This window comes from Myotis myotis, unplaced genomic scaffold (assembly GCF_014108235.1).
Source record: "Myotis myotis isolate mMyoMyo1 unplaced genomic scaffold, mMyoMyo1.p scaffold_m19_p_11, whole genome shotgun sequence".
NCBI lineage: Eukaryota > Metazoa > Chordata > Mammalia > Chiroptera > Vespertilionidae > Myotis > Myotis myotis.
The window spans coordinates 62,637,711-62,660,468 of NW_023416315.1; the positions used below are offsets into that span (position 1 = coordinate 62,637,711).

At 40.5% G+C, this 22,758-nt stretch overlaps 1 protein-coding gene across 6 annotated transcripts in view; it reads right to left on the minus strand.

The window, feature by feature from the left end:
- NRF1 (nuclear respiratory factor 1) overlaps window positions 1-22,347 on the minus strand; it is a 132,126-nt gene extending 109,779 nt beyond the window's left edge. For 5 of the 6 annotated variants that reach the window (XM_036328710.1, XM_036328714.1, XM_036328711.1 and 2 more), the window contains exon 1: window positions 22,220-22,342. The gene's annotated coding sequence lies outside the window, so the exon portion shown is untranslated. Of the gene's footprint in view, window positions 1-22,219 lie in introns of all 6 variants that reach the window. The other variant, XM_036328707.1, reaches the window with a different exon arrangement.
- Between the last annotated feature and the right edge of the window lie 411 nt (window positions 22,348-22,758).

Here is a 22,758-nt window from a genome sequence, read left to right on the forward strand (position 1 = left end):
ACACTTATCAGCAGTCATTGGTCTTGGCCACAACAGACATCCTGCAGCTGGCTGTCAAACCACCAAAAGCTGCTGTCACTCACCGTCCTAATCTCTTAGAACTAAGCTCATTTGGGTCAAAACAAGTCAATTGCCTTTCTCACCAACAGTAATATACTGGAATAAAAGTGTCAAGTATAATTCTGGCTGCCAAGATTTTGTTAAGGACAGACTTGTAACTAGTAAAGTGGTCCTTAAATTAAAGCTATTGCCCCCCAAAAAAGAGTTATCTGCATTTGTAGCTTGACTGGAATAATATCTCTGAAGTTTTGATCTGTAATCAAACCAGAGGAAAGAGAAGCAACTGGTGAAAGCAACCAATAGTATAACCTTTAAAAAGAATGACTTAAAAGTAAACTATTGAAAGAAAGAGTATGCCAGAAGCAATCTAAAAATAATAAAAGCCTAATATGCAAATTGTCCCCTGACGGGGAGTTGGACCAGGAATTTGACCAGGGGGTGGTGGCAGGCAGCTGGGGGGGGGGGGGGGGGAAAGCCCAGGCCGGCAGCCAGCAGCCCCTAGGAACCCTACCTGTGCATGACTTTTGTGCACTGGGCCTCTAGTTTGTAAATAAAGCCAGTTATACTTTAAAAACAGATTCCATGTGTTGCACAACCAGAAATACTCACTCTGACTCAGTATAGTTACAAATCATTACTACAGGGAATACTACAGAAGTATTAAAGGACGAGATAGAGTGAAGTGTAGTGACACAGAAAAATGTCCACAATATACACTGTTGGAAATCGAAAGAAAACAAAAAAACAGGATACAAAATCTGCTAGAATGAGTGTGGTCTCGTTAAAAAAAAAAAAAAAAAGGGTAGATATAATTATGGGCAAACCAAATTAACTAAAAAGATACACTGAAACTGTTAAGAATGCTATCCTCTGCAGAATGGATTTACAGATACTTTACTTCTATTTTATGTTTTTCTCCCTTTAAAATGATAATGTAAAAGAATAAAATAAGGTAATTACTTTTATAAGGGTGTGTGTGTGTGTGTGTGTGTGTGTGTGTGTGTGGTTATTCTGGGAAAGAAAAGACAAACAGCATAATAAGGCTCTCTTCCCCTTTACCAAATGAAAAACCTGAGGGTGGCCTCCAAGTTCAGATAGATAGATAGATAGATAGATAGATAGATAGATAGATAGATAGATAGATAGATACTATCAAAGCTGCATGATGTCCTCTGGGAACCCTTTCTTTAAACAGAATCCTATGTAGAACCTCAAAACGTAAGATAAAGTGTAGCTTCTATTATTGAAGGAGCTGGAGAACAGAGAGCATAGCCATCCACTGCCCTCACCCCCTGCAGGATGCTCTGAGGCTCCTTACGACTCCACAGAGCACAAGTGGAAACCCCCGTTAATCAAAGTCTTCCACTGTGCAGTTGGGAAACTGAGGTCCAAGAAAATTAGCCACCTGTTAAGTCCTCTGCCTTCCAGATTGCCCCTAAGGTCATTCTATCTACTGGGAATTATAGAAATAGTCTTTGGGTTGTGTCTTTTCCAGTATATACAGAAAAGCTTAGAAAAAGCTAAAAACAGATGAATTGGCTCCAAAATACCAAAAGACTGAATAATCAAAATTAATAAATGTCCAAAAAAGAAAAAGAAACACAAAGGTTCTTGATATTTAACATGATTTAAGTAAACCACAACTCTCTACTGGGTTTGCAAATGTATGCTTTTCTATTGTCTGAGGTTCAAGCGCAGCTATACATCTCCATCGAAGTAACACAAGCTAGAATCTGCCACTGAAAAAAGCAAATAGAAAAAAGGCAGCAACAGGACAATTTTGGAAACTAAAAGGAGAAAAGATAGTCAAGTAGATAGATAACTGGAGCTGCCAGAGATAACGAAGTCTGACTTTGGAGGGTGAAATCAAATTCCAAAAAGGCTTCAAACAGCCTAAAATAATGAGCAAAAACCTCAAAAGGTAAATTTTAATTGGCATAAACACAGTATTCTGAACTTTGGTCTCAAAAAAACACACACACATTTCAGAAAAGCATGGGATGAAGAAGACTTGTATCATCATTTAAAAAAAAAGATTCAGGGACGCTGGTTCACACTAAACTTAGTATGGAAATAGGCATCGGGTGACAATCAGCATATGTTAAATGTGGACAACTGAAGGGGAATTCTGCATCAGCCTCATCACACCTGTATTTAGTGCTGGGCACTTTAGTTTGTAAAGATGTAAAAAAATCCCATATTTCACTATGAAAAGGACCAAATATTATAAGGAAGAGTTGGAAAAACAGATGTCTAAACCTAGAGAAGAACTTCTGCTTTTCCCCAAAAAAAACACATTACTCAGGTATGCAAAGGAATGCTTGCCCTGTGCAGAATCTTAGAGGATTTTTGCTTCCTTACTTTCCGCATGCTAGTCTGTCAAGACACATGCAAGACTCGCTTCTCTAGTTGCCTAGGAGGTTGTCTATGCTTTGCATGAAGAAACCTAATGATGGCAGAACTCACTGCTTCCTGACAACCCACTCCTTCACACCCATCAGAAAAATCATCTGTTGACCAGAATTCTGCCCTGCCATACCTAACTTCTTACCTACTTTTTATTATTAGGGCCATATATTTGTAATTTCTATTCCTAATAAAAATCTTTCAATACATATATTTTTATAGTTTACATATATATATTTTTAAAAATATGGTCCATATATGTACAGTTTATAGTTAGTAGTTACATAATGCTGAATATATTTGAATGTATAGAATGCATGGTAGTGAGAAAAGACTGAAGAGATCAGGTCGGGGGTGGGGGAGGCAGCTTCATCTAATGAAGAGATAATGGTGCTGGTGGAGCTTTCCCGACACTGTCACTGATGAGAGAAATGCCTTTCTTCACTTTAAACAATGGTTTGTGGAGCTCCTGTTTGCCAGCAGTAGCCTATAGTGACACTTAACTCAAATCGTCTGTCATGCTCTTCTTGCTCCCTCCTCCAAGTGGCATGGTATGCTAATAAAGGCCTAACTAAAACGTACACTTGAATTCAGAGGCTCCTATGACCAAAAAAAGTTCCATACAATTCAGGAATCGGTGCTTTGCAGTGACATTGAATTGCCCAGAAAAAATATAAACAGTACATAGTATTCTGGTTTAAACAGTACAGAAATGCTCATTGTAGGCTTCTTTTTCATTTTTTAAGACTATTTTTTTAGAACAGTTTTAGGTTTGCAACAAAGTTAGTTGGGAGGTAGAGATTTCCCATATACCCTACCCTCTTGACCTCACACATGCACAGGCTATCCCATCATAACTATCACTGATTAGAGTGGTACTATTTTTTTTTAACCATGAATGAACTTCCACTGACACATCATAATCACCCAAAGTCCATAGTTTACCTTAAGGTTTACTCTTTTTTTGTTGTTAATCCTCACCCGAAGATAATTTTCCATTGGTTTTTAGAGAGAGTGGAAGAGAGAGGGAAAGACAGAAATATCAATGTGACAGAAACACATTGATTGGTAGCCTCCTATACAAGCCCCAACCAAGGCCTGGGCCAGGGAGGAGCCTGCAATCAAGGTACAAGGTGCCCTTGACTGGAATCAAACCCACAACCCACAACCCATGACCCTTCAGTCTGTGGGCCCACGCTCCATCCAGAGCCAAACCAGCTAGGACTAATTTTTTTTTATCTCCATAGTTTTGCCTTTTCCAGAATGTCACAATAGTTGTAATCATACAGTCATGTTATTTGCTTGTAAATATACACAGGAAATATTTTATGTAAGATTAAATATTTTACGATTTTTATTGGAGATAGAAGTAACAACTTTTTAAAAAGTAGAGATGAGGAATGGAGGCAGGGAAAGACTGGGACTGTTCCTTCCTATTTCTGCCTTCAATTTTACTGCCCTTTCCTACATCCTAGCCCTAAACCAGAAATAAGACTGTCATAAACAAATTATCTAAAAACAAAAGAAGGAATGTACTATTTAGCAAACTCTAAGATTATCAAAACGTAGCTAGATGGATTGAGACATCACACTAAAAGAGAATATATCCTGCCATCTAATCACCCAATTCTGCCCTAGCCAGTTTGGCTCCTTGGATAGAGCATAGGCCTGTGGACCAAAGGGTCCCGGGTTCAATTCCGGTCAAGGGCATGTACCTTGGTTGCAGGCTCCTCCGTGGACTGGGTCCTGATCAAAGCTCCTGCAGGAGGCAACCAATTGATCGATGTGTTTCTCTCACATTACCTTTCCCTCTCTCTTCTACTCTCCCTAAAAATCAATGGAAAAATATCCCCAATTGAGGATTAACCAAAAAGAATATACAAACATAAAAATAATAATAATAGCCGAAACCGGTTTGGCTCAGTGGATAGAGCATCGGCCTGCGGACTGAAAGGTCCCAAGTTCGATTCCGGTCAAGGGCATGTACCTGGGTTGCGGGCATATCCCCAGTGGGGGATGTGCAGGAGGCAGCTGATCGATGTTTCTCTCTCATCGATGTTTCTAACTCTCTATCTCTCTCCCTTCCTCTCTGTAAAAAATCAATAAAATATATTTAAAAATAATAATAATAATAATAATAATCACTCAATTCCTTGCCCCCAAAAGGGAAAGTATAGCCCATAACCACACTAGGGTATTCTGTAGGGCAGGTTTCCTTAAAGGGAAAATTTACTCAATTAAAACTACCTGGCCCTAGACAGTTTGGCTCAGTGGATAAAGCATCAGACTGCGGGCCCAAGGGGTCCTGGGTTCGATTCCAGTCAGGGTCACGTACCTTGGTTGCAGGCTCCTCCCCAGCCCCAGGCCCTGGTCTGGAGTGTGCAGGAGGCAACCAATCAATGTGTTTCTCTCACATTGATATCTCTCTCTGTCTTTCCCTCTCTCTAAAAATCAATGGAAAAATATCCCTGAGTGAGGATTACAAAAACAAAAAACTATCTACCTGAATCTTCAGCTTATATGGACACAGGAATTTTATTCAGTATTCTTCATAAAAAGTGATTTGTTTTTAACATTCACCTCTGTAACCCTTTTTGAAAAGACTTTATAGATCAAGCACAAGCAGTGACCTACTGAAATTTCAGTTAGAGGTTTGCTTTTTAGATCAGATCCACCTTAGTGAGGCTCCTCTTTGCTACAAAATTAAGGATCTAAAAAGTAGAGGACTCATTAATAGAAGAAGCCTAAAAAGGCTCGAGTTGTTGGCTCTGTAGGTACTTACACATGTGCGTCCTTTTCCTGTGCATTTCTGAAACCAGTTAATTCCTAGTTCAGTATAACCTTACACTTCTTTATTTCATGGTTTGCATTTAACAAGTATGTTGAACACTCCACTAGTTCATTCTCTTCCACAATTGTCTGTGGCAAAGCTGTGTAATCAGGACTGCCTGGATGGCTGTGAGACTGCCTACTATTCTACTTAGCAAGTTTTGTCCTGTTTAAATGTCATCATATCACACTCATTAAACAAATATTCTTTCAACAACTTTTCTGTGTAAAATCCTGGACCAGAAACGGCAGGGGGAGAGAGGGCAGGGATGATTGATCTGAATAATTAGTTTAACTCTTAAACAGCTTACAACATTCTCAAAGTGAACCACAGAACCCTGGAGGTCCCCACTGATACCTTTTCCAGAAATCCAGGAGGTCAAAACTATTTTCATAGTAACCAAGACATTATTTGCCTTTTTTCACAGTGCTTATATCTGCATTTATGATGCAAAAGCAAAGGTAGGTTAAAGGTAGGGCACCTTAGCACAATATAAGGCAATGGCAGCACACTGTAGTAGTAATCACTACATTTTTCACCTTTGTATACTCACAGTTGTTGTTTTTTTTTTTAAAAAAAAGAGCCAATTTTATTTAAGAATGTGTTGATATAAAAGTAAAAATTATTAATTTTAGCTCTAGTCAGTGTGTCTCATTAGTTAGAGTGTCAATTCCCAGTCAATGGCAAGTACCTGGGTTGCTGGTTAGCTCCCTGGCCCTGTCAGGGCATATTCAGGAGGCAAACAGTGTGTCTCTGTCACACTCTCTCTTTCTCTGTCTCTCTCTGTCTCTCTGTCTCTGTCTCTCTCTCCCCCTCACCCCCCCTTTCCTTTCCTCCCTTCTACTCTCTCTGAAAAGCAATAGAAAAAATGTCATGTGAGGATTAACAAACAAAATTAATTTTATTGCCCTGACCGGCTTGGCTCAGTGGATAGAGCATCAGCCTGCGGACTGAAGGGCCCCAGGTTCGATTCCGGCCGAGGGCACATACCTGGGTTGTGGGCTCGATCCCCAGTGAGGGACTTGCAGGAGGCAGCCCTGATCAAAGATGTTTCTCTTTCATCGATGTTTCTATCTCTCTATCCCTCTCCCTTTCTCTCTCTCTAAAAATCAATAAAAACATTTTTTTAAAAAGCAGATATAAGAATCCAGCTGTCTTCTATCAAACCAGATATTAAAGAGATTTGCAAAAACTGTAAAAATTGCTATTCTTCTCATTAAATTGTTTTGGAAAATACAGTTTGTTAATAAAAATATTTCACCTATTTTAACACTTAGTGGATGTACTATTATTTTTTAAATTAATTAACAAACATTTTCAAAATTTCTGTTTCAATTTCTAATGCAACAAATATCGAAAGTTATAACCCACATAAACAAACGCTCTGGAGTCCTCAATAATTTTTAAGAGTATAAAAGGATCTAACTGGCTTACAGTGTAATAAGAGCGGGGAAGAAAAAAAAAAAACACAAATAATAACCCAAATTAGATGTGATGCCGAAACCGGTTTGGCTCAGTGGATAGAGCGTCGGCCTGCGGACTGAAAGGTCCCAGGTTCGATTCCGGTCGAGGGCATGTACCTGGGTTGCGGCCACATCCCCAGTGGGGGATGTGCAGGAGGCAGCTGATCGATGTTTCTCTCTCATTGATGTTTCTAACTCTCTATCTCTCCCTTCCTCTCTGTAAAAAATCAATAAAATATATGGCAGGCCGAAACCGGTTTGGCTCAGTGGATAGAGCGTCGGCCTGCGGACTGAGGGGTCCCAGGTTCGATTCCGGTCGAGGGCATGTACCTGGGTTGCGGGCATATCCCCAGTGGGAGATGTGCAGGAGGCAGCTGATCGATGTTTCTCTCTCATTGATGTTTCTAACTCTCTATCTCTCTCCCTTCCTCTCTGTAAAAAATCAATAAAATATATTTTAAAAAAAAAGAATGTGATGATGCCACAGTCCTACTACTCTTGGACATTCCAGCTCTTCCTAAACTATGACACCTACTAGGTTACTGAAATAATTTATTTAGCCTTGCTGTCAATATAATCAAAATGAGTAATTCATTTAGAAAGCATGAAGAGGGCTCAAGCAGTATTATGATAATGTGTTAAACCAATCTGAATTGATGGGTTTTTCTTTACTCACCTTCTAAATAAATGGCCAGAAATAAAAATTCATTTTATTTCCCTGGAATAAACTTAATAAACCTATAAAGAGAAGTCTTTCACACAAAGGACTATATAATATACAACTCTTGGAAATGTGTCTCACACAATCAAATTAGTAATAGAGAGCTATGGAACTTGGTTCCCTGCCTCTGAACAATGGGGGGGAGGGAGGAGATAGGGGACTAGAAATCCTACATTGGTGCTAAAGATCAGGATATCAAAGATGTCACCCGGCCAGTGTGGTTCAGTGGATTGAGCATGGTTCCACGCAACAAGAGGTCGCCAGTTCGATTCCTGGTCAGGGCACATGCCTGGGTTGTAGGCTCGATCTCCAGTGGGGAATGTGCAGGAGGCAGCCAATGAATGTTTCTCTGTCATTGATGTTTCTTTCTTTTTTTCTTTTTTTTTTTTAACTATTTAGAGCTGTGGTTCTCAATCTTCTGGCCCTTTATTTTTATTTATTTTTTTAAAATATAGTTTATTGATTTTTTACAGAGAGGAAGGAGAGGGATAGAGAGTTAGAAACATCGATGAGAGAGAAACATCGATCAGCTGCCTCCTGCACGCCCCCTACTGGGGATGTGCCCACAACCCAGGTACATGCCCTTGACCAGAATCAAACCTGGGACCATTTAGTCCGCAGGCCGATGCTCTATCCACTGAGACAAACCGGTTGGGCTGTCATTGATGTTTCTATCTCTCTCTCTCTCCCTTGCTCTCTCTCTCTCTCTCTCTCTAAAATAAATAAAAACATATTTTTAATACAAAAACAAAAAAGATATCAAAGATGTCATTCAAAAAAGGAGAACCATATGCACATAAGCAATCATTTGTGGTTTTAAAGACACACACACACACACACACACACACGACACACATTTTTGCTTATCCTACTTTGAGGGACACAGAAGAATCTGGTAGTGGTGGCTATTTCTCAAAAGGAAACTCTGATGAAACACTTCTTACTGTATTCTTTTTATACTGTTTGATCTTTTAACTATGTACATGTAATAATTAATCAAAAATAAATATTTAAAGCACCATTTCTACATTACTCATTTCTCTAGTCTTTTACTTCAAATGCAAATTAATAGTAAATATGGATATCATTAAATGCTTATTTGTTAAATAAGCAATGGACACGCATCTCATATATCTGACAAAAAGCGTCACTAGCAAGCTATCCATTAACCTGCAAGTGATCAGCATTGATTACCTGAAGGAATACCTAATCACCTGATTACAGGAGTATCTACTAATGCCATCCTTCTCCAACATAACTGATATAGTTGCTACTTCAATTGTAACTCTTTTCCTTTTTAAATTCACTAAAGCATTTGTTTTAAGAAATATTCTCTGAATAGCAATAAAGTAGGTTAAGTTTAAAGATTCTTTTAAACCATGCAGTGACATTAAATTCAGATTTAGTTCCTATGTACTAAGCCTATGACTTCATCATGTAACACCTGTAATACACAATGCAAACGTGACAATGTGCACTTGGATCTAAACAACTAACTGCACAATATATAGATTTAATAATTATACCAATGAAAAAGGCTTGGGGATTTTAACCAATTCTAAGTTTAAGGAGCCAAACTTATGCTGTGGCTACAAACATAAAATCTAATTCAAACTTGGGATACATTAATCAAAGTGGCTACATGGTGCCAAGGATACAGAAAAATTGGGCCCACTCTAGTTTGTAATTACCAGAACAGTCCCACATCTTATACTAGGTTCACACAACTCTAGGGTCCCTGACAAAGTACAGTAGGGTCAGGGTAGTTTGGTGGAAGGCAACATTTAATGAGCTAGCTATCGTGTATCAAGTACTTCACATGAATTTTCCTTAAATCTTCACATAACAATGACATAGGCATTATTATCCTGGTCTTAAAATAAAGGAGATTTAGACTTAGAAAGGGTAAGTAACATGCTCAAGTTTGGAAAGCTAGCCTGGATTTAAGCACAGACTCCTAGGAAACTAGTACAGCCCCCGCAACTCTCTCTCTCCAGTATATCCCATTACCTTTCCAAGAAGGCTGAAGGTCCTAGAAATATTTAGACTAAAATAGAGACAATTCAGAGGACTTTATAAGAAAACGGGAAATATATTTGTTTTTGGAAGTCCTAGAAAACAGAAGACAGACCAGCAGGTAAAAGTTACAGGACGAACTTTCAGTTGAAATTAAACTTTCTAACTATCTAAATGTCTTAAAGACTAAACAGACTTGGGGTAAGTTGTAAATTTCCTATCACTGGGTAAGTGCTGGAAAAGTACAAAAATGAGGAAGACCTTGTAAAACTTCCCTGAGGAAATGATGCTTGAGCAGAGACCTGAAAAAATGTGTAAGATTTTGCTAAAAAGAAGAGAGGAACAGCTTTCGAGGCAGAGGGAACAGCGATAGGAAAGGCCTTACGGTTAGGGGAACATGGCTGATACAAAATGAGTCCCAAAGGTAGGTGTGGCCACACGAAGGAACTTTGTCATCATCCTAAATTCAATTGGAGATGTGATCACACCCATGTCTTTAGAAAAGATCAAGTCATTCTGGCTGCACTGAGAATGGACTAGTGCTCAGAGTGGATGCAGGTGGACCAAAGGTTATGCAACAGTCCAGGAAACAATGCCAACTCAGACAAAAGTGGTAATGGTGGCCCTGGCTGGTTTGGCAAATTGGATAGAATGTTGGCCTGCAGACTGGAGGGTCAAGAGTTTGCTTCAGGTCAAGGGCACGTACCTTGGTTGCAAGCTCAATCCCTGGCTCTGATCGGGGTGTGTGCAGGAGGCAACCAATTGATGTGTCTCTCTCACATAGATATTTCTCTCTCAGTCTCTCCCTCTCCCCTCTACTCTCTCTAAAAATCAATTGAGAAATATCCTCTGATGAGGATTAACAAAAAATAAGTAAATAAATAATTCTATGTATAATAGGATTATTTTTTGTTTTGTTTTTTAGGTGATATTGGTGGAACTGAAGAAGACAATTTGAGCTTACTTTGAAAGTTATACAGGATCTGCTGATATGGAAAAAATAAGGTTTTTGTTCTGAGAAATGATGAAATTATGGTTCCATTCACTGAGGTAAGCAAGAGTGCAACAGGGCCAACTTTGAGAAGGAACTTTCATTTTGGGATGTAGTGCATTTGGGCATCCAACAAATGTCAATTAGGCCTCTGGGTATAGAATTCTGGAACTCTATTGGTTGGCCAAATCTGAGTAAGTACATTTACATGGAACAACTGCACAATGTTTTATCTTTAAGGGAAATAATTTGTCATAAAATCATCAGTATTCTTTTAAAAAGGTAATTTCAAAATCATGCTAACCTAAAAGACAGGAATCACTACTGTACCAAAACCCCTAAATTAATACTAAACAAGATTACCTCTTTAAAGAACATTAGATATAAACCATTCATTTGGCTACAAAATGGATTTCTTCAGAATAAAGACAGCTCATCATGGTAAATTCTCAAGTTAGAATTAGCTACTCTTCTCACATCTTTCAGACATGAAAACTGAAGGCAAAGTTTAAGATGCAAAAAGTTCAGACTTTTTATTCCCAAAATTTTCACCTCCCATTATATTTGGAAGATACTGATTTAAGCATCTTAATTATCAGGTATAAATGATTTTTTTTTCCTAGAGAAGATCCTAATCTTCAAAGTAGAAGGGAAGAGAATAAACAAATCAGATTTTTTTTCTTCCGACACACCTCCACAGGCTTCATACTATACTTAGATAAAAAAAAAATAACCAGATTACTTTAGCTATTAATTGGCATAATTAAGGGGCTATTTACCCTAGAGTTGCTTTCCATTCTGCCTTAAAACACAAACAAAAAACCAGCTACCAGAGAGATTAAAGATAGAAATAAATGCAGGAAAGCTAGGTTACAATTCTAAAGAGAATCCACTGTATATAAACTCTTCAAAGAAGTTAACTTCGATCCTGGCCGGTGTGGCTCAGTGGTTAAGTGTCTACTCATGAACCAAGATGTCACTGGTTTGATTCCCTGTTGGGGCACATGCCCCTTTTCGGGATCAATCCCCAGTAGGGGGCGTGTAGGAGGCAGTCAATGGATGTTTCTCTCTCATTGATGTTCTATCTCTCTGCCTTCCTCTCTAAGAAATAAATAAAAATACATTTTTTAAAAAAGTTAACTTTGAGAAGGATTCACTTATCCTTTACATAAAATTAGAATTATATACATCACATACACATTGAGGGGAAAGCATGAATTAGATTACATAGCATTTTAGATTTGTACGCGGCCTGGCCTGCAGGGATCGGGCCGAAACCAGCTCTCCAACATCCCCCAAGGGGGTCCTGGATTGTGAGAGGGTAGTTCTCAGGTGAGGCACCCTGGAATTGGGCTCCCTCCTTTCTGGTTATATGTTAAGGATATATCAAATATCCTAGAACCACAGCTGCCAAGTCACCACAGCTTGGCAGCTCCTGCCCCCTGGTGGTCAGTGCACATCATAGCTACCTGTCGGACAGTCGCTTAGGCTTTTATATATACAGATATACTCATATGTATAGAAAATATTTTGAACTCCCCATAGTTAATGCTAAAAACAAATATTTTTTGTTATAGTCAAAGAGATTTTTTTATTTGTATAAAGTATTACATATGTCTCCTTTTTCCCCCAATCAACTCCCCCCCCCACCCGAGGGCAAGCCCCCACTGCCCCAGTGTCTGTGTCCATTGGTTATACTAATATGCATGCATATAAGTCCTTTGGTTGATCTCTAACCCCCCTCCCCTGTCCCTTGTCTCTGGATCTACAAATAAGTATTTTTTTAACTTCTATGTTATACTGTTGCTGTTACCAATATCTAATTTGCTCTCAATTGGGAATATAACAATTCAGAAGGCCCCAGGGTAAAATAAAAAACCAGTAATATATTGGTTCACTTCAGAAACTACCCTGCAAACAGGAATTTTACCTCAGGAAATATGAGGGCAGAATGGGGAAAAAAATGCAAGTTAATATGTGAATGAAATTGAGGTTAACCCAGGATTTAGATTTCATTCTTCACTAAGTAAGCTTTCATAGGCAAGCCCTTCAGCCCTTACTCCAAGTTATACTTACTTCAGCAAAACCACACAGAGCATGAAAGAGACAGTAAGCATTTCCTGGACAAATATTGTATTTGGAGAGAAACTTGTTTTAAACATTTTTTACATTTTATCAAAACAAAGAGATTTAGCCCTAGCCGGTTTGGCTCAGTGGATAGAGCACTGGACTGCGGACCAAAGGGTCCCTGGTTTGATTCCGGTCAAGGGCACGTACCTTGGTTGTGGGCTCTCTGGCCCAGGGCCCAGGTCAGGGCTCGTGCAGGAGGCAACCAATGGATGTGTTTCTCTCACATCAATGTTTCTATCTTTCCCTCTCTCTTACACTCTTCCTAAAAATCAATGGAAAAATATCCTCGGATGAGGATTAACAAAAAAACCCCAAACAACACAAAACAAAGGGATTTATCACTGCCCCATTAAGAAAGTTTCAGAGAAAGCCCAGCCAGCAGGAGTGGTTCAGTGGTTGAGCATAGACCTACGAAAAAGGAGATCACAGTTCGAATCCTAGTTGAAGCACATGCCCAGGTTGCTTGATCCCCAGTGTGGGGCATACAGGAGGCAGCCAAATCAATGATTCTCTCTCATCATTGATGTTTCTCTCTCTCTCACCCTCTCCCTTCCTCTCTGAAATCAAAAATATATTTTTAAAAAAGTTTCAGAGCAAAATAGATATATCAAATATCCTTAGACTTTACTGTTTCAAAACAGTATGAATAGTATTACCATATATATTAGCATAAACAGTATGCATATATACTGCATGTGTATGCACACATGTGCATACATGTATACTTAGGGAAATATCCAAATCCACATATATTAAAATATTGTTAATTATTTGGATGGATATTAAAATATTGTTAATTATGTGGATGGTAGAATGATTATTTTCAATTTTCTTCTGTTTTCCTGCAATGAACACATATACATGCCTTTTTAAGAAGAAAATATCTTTATTGTTTAACATGTCATAACAACAGACTCAAAATTTTAGAAGGACTTTTTATTTACAAGAAGCTTTAAATACTATTTCTGTCCTCTTCATTTTTCAAATAGAGAAACAGACCCAACGAGGATAAGTGACTTACCTGCCCAAAATATGATAGTGAATCCTCAGGGTCATAATTCTATTATCCATACTTATTTTTCTGATTACAAAGTTAATGCGTTTTCATAAAAATAATTTGAAAAGTAATGAAAGGTACAAGAAAGAAATGAAAATCACCAAGACACAAAAACCAAAGATAACCTTTAATATTGAAGGGGTTGTTTTCGTTCTAAAATGTTTCACTATAATAAGAATATATAATACATTTTCAATGTGGGGAAAACTTTCAAAATATAGAGCCAAAAATTAAGGGAGACAGAATTTTTTAAGCTGTCACATAATTGGTGATAGAATTATTTCTACTTTTTTTTTTATAGTTTATTGATTTTCAGACAGAGGAACAGAAACATCGATGTGAGAGCATAACATCAATAGCTGCCTCCGCGCACACCCCTACCACCCTCTACTGGGGGTCGAGCCAGCAACCCAGGCATGTGCCCTTGACCAGAATCCAACCAGCAACCTTTTGGTGCACAGGACGACCCCCAATCAACTGAACCATATGGGCCAGGGTAGAATTATTTTTTCTTTAGGCTTAGTACCCGAAGCCAGCTTTACATCCAGATACTAGTTCTATGAGGGTGTTTTTACTTAGCAAACCTCGGTTACGTCTTAACTTGTGGGCTACTTTTATAAGGAAGAGCTATTACAAAGAATTTTATTTCGTAATCATTTAATGAAAGACAAAGGACCAGGAGGTGGAAGAGAGTTTAGGGGGATAAATGGTGATGGAGAGAGATTTGACTTGGGGTGATGAACACACAATACAATGTACTGATGATGTGTTGTGGAACTGTGCGCCTGAAACCTGTATAATTTTGTTAACCAGTGTCACCCCAATAAATTCAACAAAAAGGAAAAAGAAAAATAAAGTGAATAAAGGAAAAGAGAATACTCTAGTTCTATTTAGGGATCTTCTTTGTAGATTTAGTGAATGTAAAGATAATCCACAAACACAAGCTAATTACAAGTGACATAACACAAATTTTCTATGTTAAGATCACCCAATATATTTATTTAAATCATTCTTGAATTACCAATACTTTTACAGAATATCATATAAAACATTACCAATTGGCATTAATTACAGAAAAAAAAACACGGGTTATGAGCAAATATATTTACAAAAACAAAATCATAAATAAGTTGCTAAACCACCATTAACTCAGTTAGCAAGACATTTAAAAATACCGTAGCTTTTTTCATTTTATCTCAACCTTTTAAAATTTACTTTCCGTATATTTTATAATGCACATAAATGTATTAATACGGCAGTATATTAACATCATTTATAAATAAACGTAATTCACAATGTGTGCTCAAAATTTTACTTGTAAGGGTGACAACCAGAAGTTGGAAATCACTGCCCCAGAATATAGGGCTTAGCTGACACAACTGTCTAATTTAATTTCAAAGATCCAGAGATCATAGTAAGCAAGTAAAAATGACCAATTATCCAAACTTTCAGAATGGAATATTCTGGAAATCAAGTTCTAGAATGGAACATTATGAAATAATTTGGTTAAATTTCTAGAGTTTATCAATGACAAGAAATGTGAGCAATTTGTTAGCATTAAATCATCTTAGATCTCAAAGCACTCCATAACTGTCATATGTCAGAAAGACCCTATAACAGAGACCATGGTCTTTCATTTCATGGTCAGAAAAATTAAGCAAGGAGAGAATAAATTTCTGGCCCCAGAACACTAGATTAAAACATTTGTACATTTTTTAAAATTTCCAAAGTATAAGCAACTCCCAACTAAAAATGAATTTTTGAGCACAATCTATTAGCTTTCTTTCAAAACTCACTTTCTCTTTAAAACAATGGTAACTTGATCCCCCACAAGGTCTATTGTATATAGTGCATGAATAGACAGCCATGTACTAGTTGAATCCTGGAATATTAACAAAACAAAACAAAACAAAACATACAAAAAAGAGTCCAGAAGACTTGGCCAAATTCTAAAATTGGTTAAGCTTTGCTTTGGCCTTCCACCTCCCTTCTGGTGCTACTACTCCTAACTCCGACAGCAGCTTCTTACCTTCCCAAAGTTCCTCACCTGAGACACCCACTCAAACTTTCTTTCCCTTGATTTAACACAACCAACACTTGACTTAATCACTAACATTACTGAAAAGGCCCTTGACATGTGTGTGTGTCTCCAGAATCTTTTGAGCCCAGCCGGTGTGGCTCAGTGGTTGAGCGTCAACCTATGAACCAGGAGGTCACAGTTTCGATTCCTAGTCAGGGTACATGCCCAGGTTGGGGGCTCGATCCCCAGTTGGGGCGTGCAGGAGTCAGCAAATCAATGATTCTCTCTCATCATGGATATTTCTATCTCTCTCTCCTCCCCCTTCCTCTCTAAAATCAATGGAAATATATTTTTTTAAAAAGAAGAAGAATCCTTTGAGAATCTCTTTCTGGACCCACTAACCAGAAAAATCACATAGGCAAACACAAAAACTGTTCATACAATTTCAAGAGATCAGGATCATAGGGCCAAAATATATCCATAAACCCTAGAACTATAAAACCCAGGTCAAAACCCTTGCACATAACTGGAAATAATATAAAATCTTGCCCTAGCTGGTTTGACTCAGATAAGAGCATCGGCCTTTGGACTAAAGGGTCCTGGGTTCAATTCTGGTCAAGGGCACACGCCCGGATTGTGGGCTCTATCCCCAGGAGGGGGCGAGCAAGAGGCAGCCAATCAATGATTCTCTCTCATCATCGATGTTTCTCTCTCTCTCCCTCTCCCTTCCTCTCTGAAGTCAATAAAAATATATTAAACTAATAATAATATAAAACCTCAAAACTTTTCAAGAGGAATCTGTATTTTAAGAGACTATAAACTCAAACATTCTATACCTGGGGTGGGCAAACTTTTTGACTCGAGGGCCACAATGGGTTCTTAAACTGGATCGGAGGGCCGGAACAAAAGCATGGATGGAGTGTTTGTGTGAACTAATATAAATTCAAAGTAAACATCATTACATAAAAGGGTACGGTCTTTTTTTTTGAATAGTTTTATTCATTTCAAACGGGCAGGATCCGACCCGCGGGCATAGTCTGCCCACGGCTGTTCTATACCATGTACTCAAATATATAAACTCTAATTGCTAGAATTTAAGTCCTCTCTCAGTGATTTTATCCTCTAATTCCCATGAAATGAGAGGACTGGACTTATTTCTAAGCATGGGTCCTCTATTAAATTGGATTTTATAGGCCCTACACACCTATATTCAATGATGCTCTAGAGATATATTGTTTATCATGATTCTTGGCAAATCAATAAATACATATATACATACAGGAGTGGGCAAAAGTAGGTTTACAGTTATGAGTATGCAAAAGTTTATTCTTGTATTATTATTCATTCTTGTATTATATATTTTTCCACATAAACAACCATAAGCCTATTTCTGCCCACCCCGTACATATGTATGTATGTATGTATGTATACATATATACATACACACACATTCAGAAAATGTCTTTTAACTCTTGATTACTACATCCAGTTTTCATCCCAATGAGCTCTGTAGTAGACTGCTCAATTTCACTTTGCTAAATTCCCTAATAAAATTCCTTTAATCTCTAGCCTCAGCTTCTTCAACACACACCAATTATCTTTACCCATTCCACTTCAACTTCCCTCAAAAGGCTCTTCATCTACTTGACCCTTACGTGTAGATGCCCCACAAGGTTTCCCTTAGTCTTTTCCTCACTCTTGATATTACATTCTTTTGCAGTTTTTACACTGGCATTATGCTAATGAATACAAATCTCTTTTTTTTTAATAGAGGCATCATCATCTATTCACCAACTAAAACCTTTAACTCACCCCATGCTCTTCCCAATCAAGTCACAACTTCACCAGCTTCATTTTCCACTACTCCCTATGTACTGCAAAATCTACTTGCTATTTCTCAGACTATCAATGCCCTTCCTTAAGCCTCTTTTCCATCAGTAATACTGCCACTCACCCTTCAAAGTCATACTTCAACATCCCCTATATGAAAAGTCTTCCCTAACCTCACTTATTCTCCCTGCATCACACCCATGCCTTCCCAGAGGGAATTTCTCCCTCCCTCAATAATCCACACCACCTTTTCAGTTCTCAACAAATTGTATTATAGTTAGTTGGGCCTTCAATCTTTCTCCCCTACTAGACAAGGCCCATGGTTTATTTGTTATTCTAGCACCTAGCACATGCCTGGAATATTGCATGTCTTTAATCAATGTCTGGTGAATGAAGGGCAAAACTCCAAAGTAAGGACACACTTAAGGTTATTTCTCAATGGCGGGTACACCTCATCCTCTTTTGAACATAAAATAAGGATTAAGTCCCCTAGTCCCTAGCTCCTCATTTCTAGTCCACTGCTTAGTTGTAAGCAATGTTTCATAAGGACATTTCCTCACTTCCTCTTGTTCTTCGTAGGCTTAGCTGCCAGACTAACCACATTAGCATTCAGTACCAGCAACAAAACAGACTCTCCAAGTTCTGAAATGCAAAGACTGTACCAACAGTAAATTACAAGCTCTTTTTTGAAAATGGTCTTAACGTTTATGCATACAAAGCTCATTCTTCATGATTCTGAAAAACACTTGGCAATTTATCCAACAGGCACTACTTAAGAGTTAAAACGTTCACTTAAACTGTCAGCCAAACTTTTCACATTTGCAACCACAGAAATCAGCATGCATGAATTAATCTAAATACTACACTTACATACTAAATACATTATAGCGGATAGTCTAAATCACCAACTGATGACCCATACAAAAGTAGCTCCTTGAGCTTCTTTTCAAACCAGTGTATCTCCTAAATTCCAGTGATCATCCCAATCTATAAAACTAGATTATTTTGCCAGTATCAGTTACTCTTTCCCCCTCTTTTCCCCACAAACTTTCCCAACACACACACACACACACACACACACGGCTTCCTTAAGAAATATTATCTGGTTCAATAGCAGTTTAAGGCAGGTTATGAGATCTGGAATTCTGGAGATTTGGCCAGTTTATCTTCTAAGTGATTGCCGTTCATACAATACAGATTTGCCTCAAGAGAACACAAATATTTTACGTCTGTCTGAACTGCCCCCTAATTGTTTTTTTCTTTTTTTGTCTTTTAAAAATATACTAAAATATCTCTATAAAGTTGCAATTCTGACTTTTCTTTAGGTCATATTAATATTCACATTTTAGGACATTGTCGGTGTACAGGCGACATGATGAAAAGGAAAAAAATAAAACTTTTGAAGCTTTGGTAGCTAACTAAACTGCAATGAGTGGGATCCAAACTAAATTAGCCTAATTCTGAACTGCACTTCAGAAAAAAGTATATATTCCAAGGTATATATAAGCCACTTATTTTCCTTGAGCAGTCAAAAATTAATTTGCTAAGTTGTGTCCATATTACATCAAAATAACCAGACAAAGCTTTTTGGTTACTCCAGGATTAAAAGTTTCCAAATAGTTGAATGTTGTTGTAATCTTCTGGAAACACCTGAAATTGATTTGTTTCACCTCTTTTTACTATTTCTCTTTCAGTCTGTTCATTTTAGTACAAAACGGATGGATAAAAATACTAACTGAAAAACCAAGAAAGTGGATAATCTACCCCTAGCAAATAAGTAAGGAACTATGATACATAAGGCACAAAAATTAACATGTCTCCAAAGCAGCAAAAAATACTGATTGGACTTAGTCTAAATAAAATATTTCTAAAATAAGCTTAACAAGTGGGTTTCTTTTCCACTGCTGTTTTACTAAGCATTCACGGAAAATTGTATTTGGATAAGCTCAGACTAAAAACACTAGCTTTAGCTCTCAAGGAAAACATGAAAGAACAGAGAAAATGTCCTTTAGTATAGAACATTTTCTGAAATGTTTTTTACAAAGTCAAAGATGATATTTGTAAAGCTGACTTTCCAAATACTATGTATATATGTATTAATAAGCATCACGCAGAATTACAAACATCTAAATTCAAGTATCACATTTCCAGCCCCAGACAGAATACATGGAAATGCTGCAGGTAGACACTTCTGACACTCCACAACCCACACTGGAACTGAGTGGATGAACAGGCCTCACCTAAAGATATGACAGAAACTGAACTATGCAATAATTTCCTGTTCTCCAGAGGGCTGGAGGGTGTGTTTCTAAAGACCTTCCAGAGACCAAAATATCAGCATGCCTTTTTAAATATTTGTGAAAAAAATTTTAACTTCAATAATTACTGTTCATTATTATTCCCCAAGACATATAAAAAATTAATCCCAGACCCCACAGAGCTTAAATTTCCCTTAAAAACAGTCACCCACTTGTGATTATTTCAGAGAAAATACTTTTTGAAGATAACCCAATGGTGTGATTGAACCTACCGGCAATGCAAATTCATGGGAAGTTGGCCTTCAGCTCCCTAGCAAAATCAGAGATGGATGCATAATTGTCATTAAATTAAAAAACTGTACACTTTCGGGTTCCATTGAAATATACATGAATTGGGAGGTAAGCCTGAAATCCTTTCTCCTTTAATTCCTTCTATATCTGAACAAGGGCCTTCATTACCTTCTATCCTATAGTTACTTTCCTGAGTCCAGAAGCTTAATTTTCATAAACCTAGTAAGAAAACTATTTCCGTGAAAACTCCTGGCATAGGGTATAAGAAAAAAAAATTTTTCCCTAAGTGAGAATATGACGACTGACTATTAGCAAAAAGTCATTTTCCCTCATATAAGCTGAGTCTGAGATAGGGGTTGTGGGAGGAAGGTGCCATGAAATCACAGAACTCTAAATAAGGATGCTGTCGGGAGAAAAAAATAAGTCCCTTGACACAAAAATTCTGCACACAATTTAGGGCCCAAGTCAAGAGTAAGTATACTACATTACATGTGATAACTGTGCGCCTGCTTTTGCACTCGATAAAATAAGGAAATTACACTCAGATGTAGACACAGAACTACTCATATTTTCCCTCCCTTATAGGATAACACGTCAAGAACTTTCAAACACAACCACAGGGAGTCGGGCCACTACTGAACACACACACACACACACACACACACACACACACACCATCTTCAAGATCCTCTCTCCCTCTTCCAGTCCCTTACTGTTCACGGACAAAGGAAAATGAATTTTTTAAAGAGTAGGCAGAGATGAAATGAGAAAAGGATCCCTGTGGCCGCAGATGACGCCCTGGGACCACGTTGACAGGTTCACTCACACTACCTTTCACCCTAAGAGCGCCCCAACGCACTGTCTCTACACACTAAGAAAATGCGCATTTTGCTCTGACCACAGAAATACTTTGGCACAACCGACACTAGCTCTAAAAGCAAGCAAGTAATATATTCAACTCTAATGCTTGGGGGAAAAAGTGATGGAGGCCAGGCAACAGCTCCTCCGACCGGCTGGGGCACAGTTACCGCTGGAAGCCCTAAAAATATAAAGAATTGTTAAACAACTTCCAAGTTCTGACGAGCACAGAGAGGTGCACGGCAGAAACTTTGGGGCCAGCCACGACGACACAACAGGTGAGAGAGGCGACGGACACCGCTGCACGGTGGGGCAGGTGACACGCAGGGACCCACCCCGGAGGTCCCCGAAAGGCCGGGAAGATGGTGTCACCGTCATGCACACGACCCTCCGGAGCCCCGGTCCGTCCAGCGGCAAGGGGTCGCTTCCTTCCGACGGTCGCGCCACTCCCCCGGTCCCTCACCCGCACCCAGGGGACCACCACCCCCGGCAGAGAGGAGCCGCGGTTCCTCCCGGGGCAGCATGTCAGCCGTGGAGGAAAGCATCATGTCGCTCCTTCTGTCTGCATACAAAAGGACTTTGCGCCCTCCTCCTCGAACCGCCGCCGCCGCCGCCGCCCGAGCCGCCTTCTAACTTGCAAGAAGGTGGGCAGCGCGCCATGTTCCAGCGTCCCCCCGTCTACCTGGGCCACCAGCCCACGCCGCCCCGGCGGGAGGGAAGCAGCGGAGGCCGCCCCGGGAGCCGCCTCCTTCCCCGCCGGAGACAGCGGCTCCCGCGCCCGACTCGGCCCAGCCCGCCGCGCCGCCCGCGGCCCAGACCCAGGAAGGGCCCCGGGGGGCGAGCCAAGAGCCGCGGCTCCGGTCCCGCGCAGCCCGCCCACCTCCTGTTCCCCGGCCCGGCGCGCTCTCCCGGGCCTCCCGCTCCCGAGCCCGCGGCAAGGCCGGGCCCGGGCCCCGGGTTCTACGCCCGAGAGGAGGCCGCGGCCCCGAGAGCCTGGGGCGGCGAGGGAGGCCGGAACCCCGGGGCTCTCGGGCGGGCAGCGCCTCCCTCCCGGGCCCGCCAGGACGCCTGGGGCCTAGTGCGGCCTGCGCATCCTCGGAGTGGCGGTTTGACGGGGCCGGGCCGGGGCCCCCCGCCCCAGGCAGGCCGGAGGCGGCGGGGGCCCAGGCCCGGAGCCGGGGGCGGCAGGGTGCCGGCTGCGGGGCGGGCCGGCCGGCCGGCGGGCGGGCGGCGTGTTGCGGCTGCGCCGGGGCTGAAATAGCTGGAGATTGCGCGGTAGGGCACTCACCTCAGAGCGGCTGCGCTACCGTGGGCCTGCGCCGTGGAGACTGCGACCGCGCCGGCTCCTCGCAGCCTCCTGCCACCAGCGGCAATGGCGAGCGCTGCCGCCTCTGCCGCCGCCGAGGGGGAGGGGCGGGAGGGGAGCACGCACGCGACGCACGGGCTCGGCTTCCCCGCCCGGCGGCCGCCATGATGGGGAGGTCGGCGCTGCCTTGGCGGGCTCGGCCCGGAGGGGCCCCGGGGCGTAGGGTCTCCGCAGCTCCCCGCGGGCTCCCCACGCTCACCTTTCGCTTCAGAGGTTTGGATGGGGTGGCGGCCACGAAAGCAAATGGATTAGTCCAACGTGGACGCCCCGGGAGAAGGGGCGCGGGCCGCCCAAGATGGTTGCTGGTCTGGAAATCGTAACATTTCTCGCCGCACACCCCGGGAATGAGGGCTCCTGAAGGGGCACAGACGCTCGGAAAGCGGTTTCCCTGCGCTTTTCTCTGCGCTGCCTGCCGCTCGCATCCTCTCCCGCTCTCTGCAAGGACCTTAGCTTCCCCATTT